Source organism: Periplaneta americana, chromosome 7, assembly GCF_040183065.1.
Source record: "Periplaneta americana isolate PAMFEO1 chromosome 7, P.americana_PAMFEO1_priV1, whole genome shotgun sequence".
Lineage (NCBI taxonomy): Eukaryota > Metazoa > Arthropoda > Insecta > Blattodea > Blattidae > Periplaneta > Periplaneta americana.
Window position 1 is genome coordinate 135,002,328 of NC_091123.1, and position 18,194 is coordinate 135,020,521.

Here is an 18,194-nt window from a genome sequence, read left to right on the forward strand (position 1 = left end):
AGTGTTTTATAAGTCAACATGTGTCACTTACGAAGTAAATGTGTGAAATGATGATATAATTTAAATTTATTGCAAAAATATATTATGCCTTTTTAAAATGTATAATGCCTTTTTCAAAGATTATTGTGCGTTTTTTTTTTTAGTTTTCATTCCCCTTTTTTGCCTGCCTATTTTAACTGTTATAAATTCCTAAACATCCAGGCTCTTTTAATAACACTGTGGAACAAACACGTTAGGCCTCCTTCTGCAGAGCGAATATCGAACTTCGTCATACTCGACAAATTTAAACCGAACATAGTGTCTGCTATTAAAGAATTTTATAAAATTTCGGGCCATCAAATTCTGCTGTGCCGTTACGATACATTACAAACGATTACATGAACATTTTGAGTTATTTATTTTATTTTACTAATTGTGTGGATATTTCGTCTTAGACAATTTAATAGGAAAGAGATCAACAAGAAAACTTCCAACTTATTTGGCTTAGGAAGAAATTTTCAACTTCTCTGGCTTTAATTGATCTAAAAAAGGAAAACGATAGCATTCTTCTAAGAAAATTATGGTCTGCTGTGAAAGAAAAGAAATACATGACATTTCCTTCCAAGCTATATAATTCTATATTAATATCATAAATCGAATACTGTAAGTGCAAGGTCCTACTTTCAGAACAATCAGACTTATAGAAGAAGACCTGTGTTAAGAAAATAATGCGTTTCCGCTAATATTCATGTAATATTTTTTCATCCTCTAGATGAAAGAAATATTCCCTTAAAGTTTTGACATACGTTTTAGTTAGAACATGTATATATCTGTCTGTGAGTGTCCGTGCGTGTGTGTGTGTGTGTGTGTAATCATTATTCATTATAGATTTAAGTATACTGAATTAGTGTATTTCGACTGAAATACTAAAAACCTATTTTGCAGCAACATAATACATTACAGTTTGGGACTGAGCTCACCGGCCTTGGCGGGAGGGGAACATCACAGGGGAAGCTAATTTAGAAATGGGGAAGTAGTCGAACTGATAAAGAGGTGGTGACAGGCTGAATGTCTAACCATTCAGCTACCGCGGAAGTTAAAACAGATATACTGATTCGTTAATGTTTTTATGAAGCTTATGCTGTAGACGTTATCAGTTAGGAAGCTAGCGAATAGGAGCGTGGTTTCAAGTAGCTTTGGAGTGAGTACAGTTGATGCATTCCTTTTGAATTCTTCACAGAGCCGGTGAGATGAGGCCCGTATATTACAGTGCAACCATCAGCTTCATTAACAGATGAAGTTAGATTTATTTGAACCTGTTGCTCTCACAAGATTCTATTTAATTAACCATCTTATTCTATTTCGGTACTATTTAGTTTGGTATTGGAATGCTTTCTTCGATAAATGGATTGGTTCCATTTCCATGACGAATTAGCCAATTATTTTGCTGTAAGTTGCATGGATATGTTCTCCTATATGTTTTGAAATTTCAGTTTTCCCCGGATATCTATTTCTCTTTTTCTCCATGCTGCCTAAGCCTAAAAATGGACGTATATATCTCATTTTAACAAAACAGTAAAATTGATACCAAAATTTATATCAAGTTCCAAATTTAGAAAAAAAAAAGTGATATAATTATGTCATTGCGATACACGATAACACGCGGAAATATATATAACTATTATATGGCCATAAGCCTGTATCTGATACGATAAATACAAAAGAAAAAAAAGCAAAAGTGTGCTGTGAATTATCTCCGATTCTCTTATATATACAGGGTGTTTAAAAAATACGAGGCATAATTTCAGGTATGTATTTCCCACATGTAGACAATCAAAATAGTTCCTTACAACATGTGTCCGGAAATGCTTCATTTCCGAGTTATGGCCTTCACAACATTGAAATTCACCGGAACGTTTTTCTTTCCGCAGGTCGTTGTCATTACAGAAGATGTTCAAAATGTCCACTCCTGCTTGAATACAGACCTCACATCGATGTCTCATTGACCTGCGAACACGATTCCAAACTCCAGGAGTATTGCGTACGTCCTCAGAATATGCCACAATTCGATTCTGAAGGGATTCCAAATCAGGCACCGGAGACGAATAAACCAATGATTTTAAATGGCCCCACAAGTAGAAATCGAGAGGGTTCAGATCAGGTGAGCGTGGAGGCCAAACTATTGGGCCACCTCTACCTATCCATCGATCAGGAAACCTTCGATCCAAGTACCGGCGAGCCGTACGACTGAAGTGTGCAGGAGCGCCATCATGCAAGAAGTGAATGTGTTGACGATTGATCAGTGGAGTGTCTTCTAAAACATGTGGTATGGTGTTTTCCAGGAAGTTTGTGTACGCCTGCTCCGTAAGTCTGTTTACAAGTACATGGGGTCGATCACCAATGATACCGGCCCACATGTTGAGGGAGAACCGCACCTGATGATGAGATGGAGCAGTTGCACGTGGGTTTTCATACGCCCATACATGCTGATAGTGGAAATTTGTTATGCCATCTCGTGTGAACTGTGCTTCATCTGTAAATAATACTAAGGCAGGAAAGTTCGGATTTACACCACACTGCTGGAAGAACCACTGACAGAACCTAACTCGTGTAGGGTATTCTGCTGGTGACAGGGCCTGTACACTTTGCAAATGATAAGGATACAATTGATACTTTTTCATCAGTCTCCAGACAGTCGTATGAGGAACATTGACTTGCAACGCTACCCTTCGTGTGCTGATAGAAGGAGTCATGTTCACAGCCTCCAGAATCTCCTCCTGTACTTCTGGAGTTGTAGATCTTGGTCGTCCCCTTCCCAAACCAGGAGAGTTAAATTTTCCATACTCGCACAGACGGTAATGGAGACGTACAAATGTCTTCCGATCTGGACATTGTCGCTGTGGGTACCTCTCCTGGTACAAACGACGAGCCAGCGCAGCATTGCCGTCCGCCTTACCGTACATGAAGTGTATCTCTGCCAGCTCTTGATTTGAATACATATCGCACAGTCTAACGCCTACACAACACTGAATGTAACCTTCGCCTCGGAATGAACTGTCAGAGTGCCCTCTTAATGCCTCCTTTGACGGCAACGACCTGCGGAAAGAAAAACGTTCCGGTGAATTTCAATGTTGTGAAGGCCATAACTCGGAAATAAAGCATTTCCGGACACATGTTGTAATGAACTATTTTGATTGTCTACATGTGGGAAATACATACCTGAAATTATTCCCCGTATTTTTAAACACCCTGTATACGTCGTGTAAATACCAGACACGATGTTACACAGATTGGAAGCGGATTCATTGGTCCAAAGCGATGATATAGTCTTAATATCCTGATGGCCGGAAACGTATCATGTGAGCGGTGAAGACACTTGCATTTGGTTACAACTAACAAGTGACTTGAATATTAATAACACACCGATTGGGTTGGTTCAAGAAGGCCTTTTCATCGCATCCAACTCTAGTATTTATATCACCATGCATAATAGCCAGACGTACGTAGGTCTATTCGTCTTAGGCTTAGTGCACGGTGAACTCTCAGTACTACGTGCCCAATGTTATATGACCGCTGAACCCTAATGTCGCCACTGTCGTATACAAGACATCGTAAGCGATTACGGAGCGCGGATATTGAGGGATTCAATGCACTCATGGAGGGGTATGACGCAATCTCTAAGTTCGTGAAATCGACACCGGTAAATTTATAACGGACGGGTAGAGTTTATTGACATTGATAGTTATGAAATGAAATTTGTCATTAAATTTAATTAAATTAAAAACAAATCCATTCTCCGTAACAAAAGTGCATTTGTGAACATCACAATGTCATAGAAACAACAACACTAAACAAAATTTTCCTAACCTTTACGGCTCACATGGCGCGTTCCCGGCCATAAGCATATTAAGCACATAATCGCGTTGTGCCACGAACATTCTCCCAGTCTATGTGACATCATTTCTGATCCACGATGTATATAATTCGAATAATAAAGGAATGGGCAGCAATGGCTATAGGTAGTATAAAATTAACAGAAAATAAAATCATGACAAAATCTATATGAAGACGATCAAATTATAACTGCCAAAGTTGAAGATGAACCGTAAAACGCACCATATTAAATACATAAAATTGCTATAAAATACTTTTTACAAACAACGACATCTAAAATAAAATTTATGGGAATGTGTATCAACGAGCTATTTTAATATACGCTCTAAAATTTAAACAATAAAAAGATTTAGCACTTAATTGCTTGAATTTTGTAATGTTTACGAAAATGATTCGGGCAACATCATGGTATAGGGTAACTTAGTCGGAATCGGGTCAGTGGTTGAATCGGGTCAGTTTCAGATATTTCTTTCCCACGGCAAGCATAAATGTTTTCTATCATGTGGTGCCATCTATTGTCAATCAGTAGAATGTCTTCTATGTGTTTGGCGCCAAAGCTTGTGGTTAATGTTTGTGTTAAAGCTGTGAATAATGGAGGAAAGAAGACTTGTAAAACGTAAGAGCTATTTGTAGTCTGTACTTTAATTTATCGTTTTTAAGGTTTCCGTTATTATGCAATGAACGTAGTTCAGAATTTCCCCGAATTGTTCATAGAATCAAGTGCATTTCTTATATCATAGGTTATGGCATTGAGGATGCTGTAAAGGTTACGTCAGTAGTACCAACCTATGGTTTCTAATGTCACTACATTTCGAGTGAATAGGGTCACAAAATTACGGGTAAATGGGGCCAATGTCTGTACATGGATTTTAAGCCCATTTATTCATATATTTGTCTCAGATGCCTAGTAATATAAACAATACGTCTCGTGCATGGACTGAAGACCAAACGCAGAAAGCCATTGAGGCATTTCGGGAGGGGAGGAGTCAACGCCTTGCAGCCGATCTGTATGGAGTTCCGCATTCATGCCTACAGCGCCGTCTGCAAAGCGGTGAAGATAGGCCGTTAAAAAATAAAGGTGGTCAAACAACGTTCAATCAGGAACAAGAAAATGACCTGTAGATTCTGTTCCGTGAAATATAGTGATCCTTGCTCAGAGAAACTTGGAGACTGGATTCAATGCATGGGAGGCAGAAAATAATGGCACCACGAACATTGTGTTGGGGCCAAGAGAAAGAAGTTCATTTATGGCAAATGCAGATTGAATTATTAAAATTTGGAACTTATTTTTTATTTTTGGTGATCCAAAAGAGCGTTGTAAGAATGACCCCATTCGCCCTAATGGTTGACTCGATTTAGCCAGCTTGGTAGGGTGAATAGGGTCGTGCAGTAGAGTGAAATTAACATATATCGTTCATAGGTTTTTGTTATTATTGAATTTAACACTAATGTGATTTGTTGCTTAAAGACTAATCTAAAATTTGGTATATTTTATGTTTAATAAATACTAAGTTGTTAAGCGTCATCTCGATTTTTGTAATTTTTTACCCTATTCCGACTAAGTTACCCTAATACTAAGACATTCGAAAAAAAAAATGATAACAAAGTTACTGTTTCACACTAAATTTGCTTAGGTTACTTTTGGCATTAAATACTTGAAATATAGTCCCCTATTACGTCAACAATACGTTCCCAAATCCTTGGGAGATGGCGGACTCCATCTGCAGCATCATTTCTGGATGTCTCTCTCACTGACTGATCTAAAGCTCTTTGGTTGTCAGCTCTTAATTGAAAGTGAATGCCTTGCTTCCACCCATCTTGCAATAGTGCATTGTGGTAGGAGTTCTCTCCCATAAACTTCTTTTAATACCCTAAAGCGCCGTGTTGCATTTTTTCCTCTTGCAACCTGGATTTTTATGGAGCACTGCTGAACATTTCTTAGGGCTGTATTGTGTGCTAAAAATCAGAGACAGTCACTATATTTACAAAATATGGTTACTTCGAAATTTTCAATACTGCATATTTATGAATAATTGCTGATGTATGGCGTAGGTGCTACAAGATTTCAAAGGTCACTGCTAGAAGCACTGATTACAGGATTGTTGCCATTATGTACTTATAGAATGCCCTAATACATGGAAGGAAAAAAAAAATATATGCATGCTTTTTTACCTCGGCCCTCCAATGTTGCTCAGACACGTTAGCATACATATCATGTTTTGTAATTAGCAAACAAAACGTTTCTGGATAATGGTTCCTATGTGAAAATTGTTGAAAATGATCTCCACTATCATCTCTAACATTTGCAACGCTCACATAATCAACATTCCATTATAATAAAAATATAATTATTAGTATAATTTAAAACCCTGACCGTCTCTTCAGTGTTATAATTAGTTTGACTGACTAGAACCAAGAGTTTTCGGGTTCAATTCCCGATTAAATGCTCTTGAAGAGCGTAGGATCAAAAACATCATGGTCGAAAATTTAAGGTGTGACATACACCTTTAAGTATTTTTAAGTACTAAAAGTTTAATGTAATTCAATATTCTTTTTTCCTCAGCCATCAATAAATCAACTTCAAATTTTATATGTTTATACACTATTTATGTAATTGTATATTACTTTCATATTTAGTATAACTATTACCATTACAGGTTATTAGCAATTGAAAATGGCAGCTATATTTTGTGCATTGAAATGCCGTTTACCTAATAATTTTCACAAAAATTACTTCCAAGTGATTATTTTTTGTTTTCATTCCTGAATGTCATAGGAATAATATTACCTAGAATCTTTGAAATATCTTCACTAGAAATATTTTTATGTTAATTTCTATTTACAGGTCACATTTTTTAAGTGTTAAATTAATAGTCCTAGGTAGGTTTTTTCACTAGTATAAGATATAATTTCAACCTAATTTTCACTATCTTAAAAATTATTTGAGTTATCAGGGAAAACATTTGAATGAACGAAAGTTACGGGTGCCATTTTGTATTTCTAATAGCTTGTACCGGTAACAGTTTCACTAAATATAAAAATACTGTACAATTGCAAAAAAAAGTGCATATTTGGCATAAACAATTTCAAGGTTACAGATTTATTCATTGATAAACAAATAATGAATTTCACCAATTTTTCAGTAATTAAAAGTACTTGAAGGTGCATGTTCCCTCTTAAGGTGTCACAATAGCTGACGAACTAAGAATGACAGAATTTGTGGAGGGTTGCAGTACTGAAAATACAGCGCCTCTATCCCATCTCTTAGTCACGGTATTGACTACTAGATGGCAGGTACACTGTTCGGCTCTGGGCCCTAGTATGTCTGCTGCCCCGTGCAATTTTTTAGATTGAATCCATTTTTATTAGGCGTTGAAGAAACCGATATATTTTTTTAAAATTAAAACACAGAGAATGGTATTTTAATGTTTGTTCTTGCGCCACTAAAGCTGATGTTCCCTTGCGGCAAACATTTGTAATAACTTGTTACTCTTCATTTTAACAAAATATTTTAAAACACAACATTTACACAGTAATCCGTTAATTAAAACTGTTTCGCAAATCCACAAATCGGATTTCCTGTTCACTTTTTCTGAACCATGTGATAATGGGTAAAGCACCAATAGTTTGCATCATATTCATTATTTTATAACCAAAGAAATCAAACAACAAATTTAAATTGCTATTAGTATTAATTAAATGGAATTATTTCGCGTGGCAGGAAGTGGTTATAATCAGGTTTAAAGGGAAACGGAACGAAATATCAGATAATTTTTACATAGAAATAACCATCATCAGACACTTTGCAGCAAATACAATAGATTGTGTTGATACTACCAAAAATTCAAAACGTCTTCAAATCCTACGCATATATTCAATATCATGTAACTCGTTCTTCTATATCACCTTAATCATAGTCCCCGTTATCGACAAGGTAGACCGGAAGGCCCGCTTTGTTTCAGAGCCTTCCTATCATAGGTAGGAAGTTCGTACCAAAACATTAGATTTCAGTTGAGTACAGCGAGAAGTTTAGTATAGATGTAACATACGTTTCAGACGACACGCAGTTCACATAAACAATGCATAGTATCATTCTGTGGAGCTGTGTAAATTCGTGAATAGTTTGAAGAATAATGTTAATCTACATTAATATTTTAGGTTTTCGAACAAAGTGAGCTATTCTGTTACTATTATATTATTTACGTAATGTTAATATTATGTGCGATTCCAAAAAAGTAAACTCATCTGTTATTAAATAACTAGCTATAGCAGTGCGCTTCGCTGCACTTATTAAAAATAAATATAAAACAACTGCATAATTAAAACAGGATATTTGGTCCAGGGAACATCCGTTTAATATGTTACTTAATTGAAGTTTTATTTAAATAATTAAAATACGATCATTTTGGTCCAGAGAGCACTCATTTCCTGCAAGGATAATTCCTTTAACATGTTCCTTAATTGTTATTACATTTAAATAATTAAAATAGGATCATTTGGTTCAGAGAACATCCGTTTTTGGTGCAAGGATAATTCGTTTAATATTTTTCTAAATTAGTCTTGACTGCATCGTTTAATAAAAAACTCCAAATTAATGTCAATATAGAGTGGATTGTCTACGAAGATAATTTTTTATGTTAACCTCACTGTGCATTTTTTTCTTTGTTAACTTTATTTATACACGCTTTAACATCTGTGGTCATGTCGCATGTTTAGAATGTGTGGGTATACCAGTAGGCAGTTTTTACTCTTGTCGAGTTCCTGTTTCTATAGTGTGTTGTAGATGGCTTGTGTTCACACAACTGATCATAGATTTTGATTAATGTTTATCGTATTGGTAATTGAGGCGGTGATGAATCATGGCATGTAGATTTCCCATCTGACATTTGCCTTTATGACTAAGGAAAATCATGAAAAACCCCAATCAGATTGGTTGACCACAGAGTTTGAACCCGTGACCTCCCAAATGTGAGTCTCTCTAACGTCTGAGCCAACTCGCTCGGTTGTGCATTATTGTTTATGTGAATTAAAAAATGAAACTGAATGTGATACATAAATATTATTTTAAGAAACACAGGAAACGAATATGGGTAAATTATGAGCGCAGGAACGCCATTTCGTGACAGTTTTTAAAATAACTCAGCTCCAGTGAGCTCAATGGTAAAATACTTATTTTCACTCTATATGTGCTGTATTTTTGGCCCAGTAAAAATACTCATCTTTACGACAAAACTCATAAAATACTATTATGTTATGTGGACAAAAAGAAACTGAAGTGCATAGAATTAGAGTATTTTATGTAGACAGAATATCAAGTTTTCTGTGCGTAAAGATCTATTTTAATCTTACCTCAGTTCTCATATAGCATTACATCCATCTAGACAAACTACAATTTCGAACAGTATAAGAATTATCCAAATCGTTTAATAAGCTTCTGAGATTACTTTATACAAACACACTAACATTCTCTGTATATTAATATTGATAAACAGTTTTATATTCCCATCATAGAATAGAAATATGTCCGTATAAAAATAGTGTTAAATGAATAATATTCTCCGTTTGTTGTGTGCAAGGCTGCCTTAAACAGTGTCATTTCTTTTCATTTCATTACAGTCTATTATTCTGAGCTGGCGGTGATAAAACATGTTATATTAAATCTCTTGTATCTCCTTAAATATCAGTCCTATCAAAATTTTGCAAAGAATAAGACTTATCAGAAATAACTTTTGAAGAAACTTTTGTTATGTAACATTTTTCATGAAAATCGATACTAAGCGAGATATTTTGATTTATTTAATTCAGACCCACTTATAACCCCCCGTTTAAATAAAGTACTTTGAATGCTATGTAGCCTAAAATGTAAGATAGAACGAACTTAATTTATATTCCGATTTTCATAAAAATCCGTTCAGTCATTACCGCGTTAAAAGGTAACAAACAAACATCCAGACAGACAGATATAGAAACAAAAATTACAAAAATGCGATTTTCGGTCTCAGGATGGCGCTACTTTGGATGTTTAATTACTGGTAACTATAAATTATTTTTAATATCTGAATATTGTTTCTTAAAATAGAGGTAGCGAATATTTATCACACTAATTCTGAGTTTAATACACTCTCCGGGTTCTGAGAAAAATATTTATTTTTTCCTTATTTATAGCAAATACCTTACTATAATAATACCGGACAACTGTATACTAGCAGCATTGGCGTGAGTGCGAAATATCGCGGACCTGACATCTAGCGGAGCGGGATGGAATTACGTCCTCGTATACAAATATTAACATAGCTGGATTCGGACTATTGTTTAAAACTGATTTATTGATGTGGAGTAATATATGAATTAAGAAATGTTGATTAATATTTAATGTAAAATTATTATCTTATATCAAAGCTCCATATTATGAGAAATATTGCATACTTCATTTTACTTTCCGTAATTAATTGCTACATATTTTTTCTTTGGTTTAGTGAAACAAAATCAATTCTGATATTAGGAATGAATTTGCAATAATGCTTTATATACGCATTGCTGACAACTGAAAAGCTAAAATTAATAGCAATCTGATGCTTGTAATATTAGTAAAGGCATGTGGACAACAAAAAAACTTAATTTTATAAAATCTTAAAATTTCCGATACATTTTAACTTCTAATCATTTATTAGGTCTAGATAAAAACGCCAATTTGTATTTTTCTATCAACACAAAGACGAAGGAAATAGGCCTACTAAAGAATGTTGTTGACTCACATTTTATGATCACTCGGAAATCGAAAGTACGATTTGGAGCAATTTGTAATGCTGTAATTTTGTAGCAATTATAAACAGCACATAATATACACCCTGACATTTTAATACAGCACTAATTAATAAAACTATTAACTAGCCCAGCAACAATATACGGGGACATCATTTTATTTTTACTTCAATTTTTGTTGTACCTAAGTTTTTTAATGTACTTCACTCCCACCCCCTCTACTAGTAAACTTACAATCGTTCGCCACACAGAGCCAAGGCCGCGTATGCAGTACTGAGTTAGTCAGTATAGTAAGTTCCAGAAATATGTTCGCGTTTTCCAGTGACGAAAAAGCTTTCAATATTGAATCATATTTTCGCACAGGTACTGTCGTCCGTTTGCCTACGTCGCATCCCGGTTTCCCCATCTGCTTCTGTTCGCCCCTCTGTAAAGTCTAGTAGCTGGGCTGTCATAGCTCTTTTCTGAAAACATTAATTTCTGTTAGGAATTGGACGTCTACGTAATATTATACAACTGTTTAAAATAACTTAAGTAAAAGTGCCTCGTTACGTAATTAACTGTCACGTGATTTCCCCCCCCCTTTTCTACGACCCTGCGACATAATCACTTGGACGGACAATAGATAGCATTTCTGAGTAATTTGATCTTTTCGGATCGGGCAGAAGTGAAGATTAAATTTACAGTAAGTAAAGTACTCTTTTATATAGTAGGTACAGAATTATTTCAAAATGAGTTACTAGTACGAAGGACGAAACTGGTAGTTGGAATTAGGTACAATAGTCTATAGTGCAGTAATATGCACAAAAGAACTGAAGCCTGTATCGAAATGAACGGCCACCATTTTAAAAATGTGTTTAAATATCCATATTATGATTATTTTTTAATTTAACTTCATTCTCTATATTGTACGCTAATGTGCTGTAACAGTATAATATACAATGCATAATTAATACGTACGAATGGATAGCTCAATTCGTGAGTAAAAACACTAAGTGTTAATATAGTACTGTATTTTGGTTAAACAAAAATCTAATGAAAATTATCAAACTCAAAATTGCGATATTTCCTAGTTTACATAAATGGATGAACTACTTTTCTTCCCTTCCACACCTAGTAAAGTGATTTGTATTTTACGCCAGTATCATCGAACTCCAGCCTTGGAAGGGGGAGCAAGCGGTGTTTTCGGTTCTAGACTTAAAGATATAGCCAGGTTAACATTTAAAATGTTAGTAAAAATAAAATGATGTCTCTGTATATTGCAGTTGATTACAGCTTGTTTCACGAGTATCTCCACATCGGCCGCCTAGATAGCAGCACCAGCGTCGTTCGCACGTAAAATTGCTAGCTGTCCGGTATTATTATAGTAAGGTATTTGTTTACAGTGCTGAAAGATTGATGTACATCGTTAAGGAAAGGGATTTGAGTCCTGGATATGTGCGAATTGTCTGAAATTGAAGCAAGCAGCCATGAACAGTGTGTTGATTAATGGCAACCTTACATGAGAACTGTAAAATTCCCACTGTCTCGCCTCGGGCCCTTGCAACAGTTCTATTTGTTTAAGACAGACAGACAGAGAAGCCGTGTGGTCAATATGAAAGCCCATTGCCTCTGGTCACCGTGCATTACATCATGCAGAAATGTGGGGCACAGGATTAGAGCCACACGCAGTAATTACAAGTAAAGGGCTCCCCCGAGGCCCATTCAGCTCAATGTGTGGGCTTCAGGACCCTTCTGGATGTGGTGCCTACGTTAACATGAGTACTGCCCAATGCATTTGTTAATGCATTTACTGGCATTCATTAGAATGCATTTGAAAACAATGACCCCGAGAGAACAGTTTTGCTTAAAACACACTTATATATGGATAGAAAGGTGCAAAATACAACCCATATTATTAACATACACAGCCGTGGTATTGCCTGCACGCAAGCCTACGTGGCTTTGAATTCAACCTACTGAATTACTCTTATTATTATTATTATTATTATTATTATTATTATTATTATTATTATTATTATTATTATTATTATTATATAATCTAACGTCGATCGAAGTTATTGGATTACTGATTGGGGCTAGAGGCCCCATCACAAAAGGATTCGCGCATTTTTGCAAGCAGTTTGGTCTAGGACAAACTCTTGTCACTGAAGTATCTCTGTCTGCTGTGAAGGGATCTATAAAAATCCTAAGAAACCATCTCTACACTTAAATAGATTGATCTCTTTGCTATGGCGATCTGCTCACTTAAGTTGGATCCTGCAACTAGTGCTAAATAGACGACTGTGATCACCCGATAGCAAATAGGTACTAGGAAATTTTATGTTTCTTCTGGAATTAATGATCTCTTGTTCAGTCATCTTCAATTATTTATAGTTGTGTTATTTCTTTTTCATTTTCTTCTCCATTGTTTTTTTTTTCATTATAGATCACTTATCTGTGGTGCGTTAAGTATACCTCTTCATAGAACATCTCGTTATTCATCATATTTTACAGTATCCACCTCGCGACAATGGAATTCCCTGTCACAAAGTATTAGGGGCTGCAAGACAATAAAAACTTTTAAAAACAGCTTAAAAGATAACCTTCTTAGCATTTCACTCCAATCATACTGACTTAAACTATCACTGTCTACATTGTTACTCTTCCTTTAGACATGCATCCTGATAATGCTGTATTTTCAAAATTGTCTCATAATAATCTCTTTCTATTATCTAACATTACTTGAAATATATTAACATTATTTTGGCTTAATTCTGCTACATAGTTTGTATTTCGGTGTTTAATTAATAGTTCATAGTATTTTGTTGTTTAATTCGTAAATAACTCTTGTATACATGTAGCTCTTATCTAAATCAAATTGTTGAATTCTTTGTAAGTTGATACATATGTATGTATACTTTTTGCTGGTTGAGTGGAAGAGAAGGCCTTACGGCCTTAACTCTGCCAGCTAAAATAAATTATTATTATTATTATCATTATCATTATCATTATTATTATTATTATTATTATTATTATTATTGTGTACGTACCATTTACTCAAAAAACAACAATTTTTTGGTAAGCTTTGTCTTCTAGTTAGCCTTCATTTGGAGGAAGCTGAATAAAATTAAAAATAATTGCTACATTAGTTTAATATAGACACAATAGATACATATATAGAAAAGTATCAAACTAAGTAAATTAAAAAATATATGCACATCCCTTAAAGAACAGTGGGGGGTTCAGCAATATTAGAGTATGATATAATAAAAAGATTACATTCTTAAGTTCAATACACAACAATCATTATATGAGTATTATTAAAATATAATTTGATAATTTCACACTGGGGCTGACTTTTGAAACTTTTAAAGTTTTTGATTAATTTCTCTCAAATTCGGCGGCTTTGTGTCTGTACATTTAAATTACAGTACCAAATTTAATCAAGTTTCATTCCTTAGTTCCTTAGGGTGCTATTCATAGACATTTCGCACCACGCGCTACGAGCGTGCTAAACTAGCCCCGGCTATCCACTGGTTACTAGTACAGAATTCAAATCATATCCTATCGCTAACACTGGTTTATGAATACGAAAAACACTGATCATCCACCGGAAGCCCGCGCTAAAAATGTCTATGAATACGGCCCTTAGATATTAATTTTAATTTATGTTAATGCTACAAAATTACGCGTAAATTCAAAACATCCCTGACGGCTACAGAAATAATTTTGCTTTTAAAAATTTTATGTGAAGGACTTACATTTCATGATAAAGAAAACAGCGCATGGATTTTTAAATTGGGAACTGATTCACGAAATAAAAATTTTCTTATAAATCATAATTGTTGCTTGATAATTTTATTTAATTTTTAAAAGTTAAAAATTAATATCATGAAAAGTTTTCAGTGAAGAACTGATTCTATGCACATCTTCGTGTATGGCAATATACTCAGTGTTCTTGCAAAATTTCATATAAATCGGGACAAATGGAAACCGCTAGGAACTTTATTATTGACCAAAAACGTAGTTTTGAGTATACTTTATTTTTAGTGAGTGTGGTAGGTTTAAAAGATCTGCGCGTAGCTTTTTAAAAATGGTCACCACACCTTTAAAAGTAGTAGGTGGGGGATAAATATAGGCCAAAATGTTAAATAAACGTATAAGTTAATTATTTATTTAAAAAAAATAATATATATTTTTTTACCATTTTCGTAAAAAATTCAGTCCTAGTGTGGACCTTAAGAATAATAAAATTACAGAAAATCTGTTAGATTCACAATTAAAATCAACACATTTGCAAAATTATTGCTTCATAGTGAAACAAAACAATTAAAATGATTCAAAATTTAATTTCAAAAGATTTATTTTCTTTGTAAAGTTTAACTTCACACACTCAGATTGTGGAACAGAAGTTTGCAACTTACAAACAATTTACACGAAATTTAAATATTGTAAAACAAGTTCCAGTCTTGAATATAACCTCTTGTATCTCTATCCATTGAACTACTTCGAATTTATCACCTATAAAACTCGAATTCCATCCTGTTTAGTTTCGAGTTATGAGCGTGAAATTTCTAGTCATGTTTCAGAGAAGGTTGGCGATACTGCAACTAGAGTGAAGTTAATCGACACGTAGCATGTGGAGGCATGGTTCTGCTGAATTGAAACTACCCAGCAGAACCGTGAGCGAATTTAATAGAACAGGACTACTCAATCACACACCATTAGCGTGCGTCTGGCTTCATTATGGACTGTACGCCTATTTAGTTGATTTTGAAGGTTAAACACGGATACAGGCATGCCCGGGACGGACACAAAGGTTAGGTCACAGCTTTAATGCAGTGAGGAAGCCGTGGTCGTGCGTTCAGAACCACGCCTAGCGTACGGACGTTCATCCGTTGTGAAGATGATGTATTGTGTTGCCTTGTGAAGGGTAGTCGTCATATCTGTACCAGGTCACGTGAGTCTACTGTGTATCCGCTAGTTCCTGGTAGGAAAAAAAAAACCTAATACGCTCTCAAAATAAACTCAGATATAACCATGACAACTGTTGGGGACGAAGTGAAGGGAATACCGCACTTATGTTTTTATGTAGAAATACGTCTTTGCTCTCACTAAGTGTAGGGGATAATTTGGGAATTTACCGTTATATAAAAGTGTAACTCCCTCTCGTAACTACAAGGTGAACAGTGAGGAAAAGAGGGATACAAGGAGAACACGGTGTATACAAATAAAACAAGGGGAAAACAAGGAGAACAATGGAAAAATAAGAACAAAGAAAACAAGGAGAAAAGGTAGAATGCAAGTAGAACAAGGAGAATACAAGAACATTGGTAAAATAAGAACAAAGGAAACAAGGAGAAAAGGTAGAATGCAAGTAGAACAAGAAGACCAAGAAGATACAACAAGAGCAATGAAAACAAGGGAAACAGAAGGAGATTAAGGATAATACAAGAATAACAAGGAGAAAATGGTAAATACAGGAGAAGAAGGGGAATATAAAGAGAACAAGGGGGTATAAGGAGAACAAAGGGAATACAAGGAGAATATGAGGAAAGCAACGGAAATACAAGGAAAGCAATTGGAATAAAATTTATTAGAACAAGGGAAACACAAGAAGAATAAAGGGAATACAAGGAGAACAAGAAGAATAAGAAGAATACAAGGAGAATAAGAGGAGTACAAGGAGAATGGTAATACAAGGACAACACGGGTAATACAAGGAGAACAAAGAAAATACAAGGAGAACAAAGGGAATACACGGAGAACAAAGGGAATACAAGGAAAACAAAGGACAACAATGAATATACAAGGAGAACAATGTAAATACAAGGAGAACAAGGGGAATGCAAGGAGAACAAAGGGAATGCAAGGAGTACAAGGGGAATACAAGGAGAACAAAAGAAATACAAGGAGAACACAGAGAATACAAGGAGAACAAAGTACAACAATGAGTATACAAGAACAATGTAAATACAAGGAGAACAAGGGTAATACAAGGAGAACAAGGGGATTGCAAGGAGAACAAAGGGAATGCAAGGAGAACAAAGGACAACAATGAGTATACAAGGAGAACAATGTAATTACAAGGAGAACAAGGGTAATACAAGTAGAACAAGGGAAATACCAGAACAATGGGAATGCAAGGATAACAAGGGGAATACAAGGAGAACAAAGGGAATGCAAGGAGAACAAGGGGAATACAAGGAGAACAAAGGAAATACAAGGATAACAAAGGAAATACAAGGATAACAAAGGAAATACAAGAAGAACAAAGGGAATACAAGGAGAACAAAGGACAACAATGAGTATACAAGGAGAACAATGTAAATACAAGGAGAACAAGGGGAATACAAGGAGAACAAAGGGAATGCAAGGAGAACAAGGGGAATACAAGGAGAACAAAAGAAATACAAGGAGAACACAGGGAATACAAGGAGAACAAAGGACAACAATGAGTATACAAGGAGAACAATGTAAATACAAGGAGAACAAGGGTAATACAAGGAGAACAAGGGGAATGCAAGGAGAACAAGGGGAATGCAAGGAGAACAAGGGGAATGCAAGGAGAACAAAGGGAATGCAAGGAGAACAAGGGGAATACAAGGAGAACAAAAGAAATACAAGGAGAACACAGGGAATACAAGGAGAACAAAGGGAATGCAAGGATAACAAGGGCAATACAAGGAGAAGAAAGGGAATGCAAGGAGAACAAGGGGAATACAATGAGAACAAAAGAAATACGAGAACACAGGGAATACAAGGAGAACAAAGGACAACAATGAATATACAAGGAGAACAATGTAAATACAAAGAGAACAAGGGTAATACAAGTAGAACAAGGGGAATACCAGAACAATGGGAATGCAAGGATAACAAGGGGAATACAAGGAGAACAAAGGGAATGCAAGGAGAACAAGGGGAATACAAGGAGAACAAAGGAAATACAAGGAGAACAAAGGAAATACAAGAAGAACAAAGGGAATACAAGGAGAACAAAGGACAACAAAGAGTATACAAGGAGAACAATGTAAATACAAGGAGAACAAGGGTAATACAAGGAGAACAAGGGGAATGCAAGGAGAACAAGGGGAATGCAAGGAGAACAAAGGGAATGCAAGGAGAACAAGGGGAATACAAGAGAACAAAAGAAATACAAGGAGAACACAGGGAATACAAGGAGAACAAAGGGAATGCAAGGATAAGAAGGGGAATACAAGGAGAACAAAGGGAATGCAAGGAGAACAAGGGGAATACAAGGAGAACAAAAGAAATACAAGGAGAACACAGGGAATACAAGGAGAAGAAAGGACAACAATGAGTATACAAGGAGAACAATCTAAATACAAGGAGAACAAGGGTAATACAAGGGGAACAAAGGGAATGCAAGGAGAGCAAAGGAAACACAAAGAGAACAAAGAACAACAATGAGAATACAAGGAGAACTATGGAAATACAAGGAGAACAAGGGGAATACAGGGAGAGCTGGGATAATACAAGGAGAAGAAGGTGAGAACATGGGGAAGACAAGGGGAACAAGAGGAATACATGAAAAACAAGGGAAAGAGAGGGAAAGCGTA

The 18,194-nt window shown here is 35.4% G+C and overlaps 1 protein-coding gene across 9 annotated transcripts in view; it reads right to left on the reverse strand.

The window, feature by feature from the left end:
- The window catches only part of Dscam3 (Down syndrome cell adhesion molecule 3), a 2,377,722-nt gene that overhangs the window by 1,654,710 nt on the left and 704,818 nt on the right, over positions 1–18,194 (reverse strand). The window lies entirely within an intron of this gene.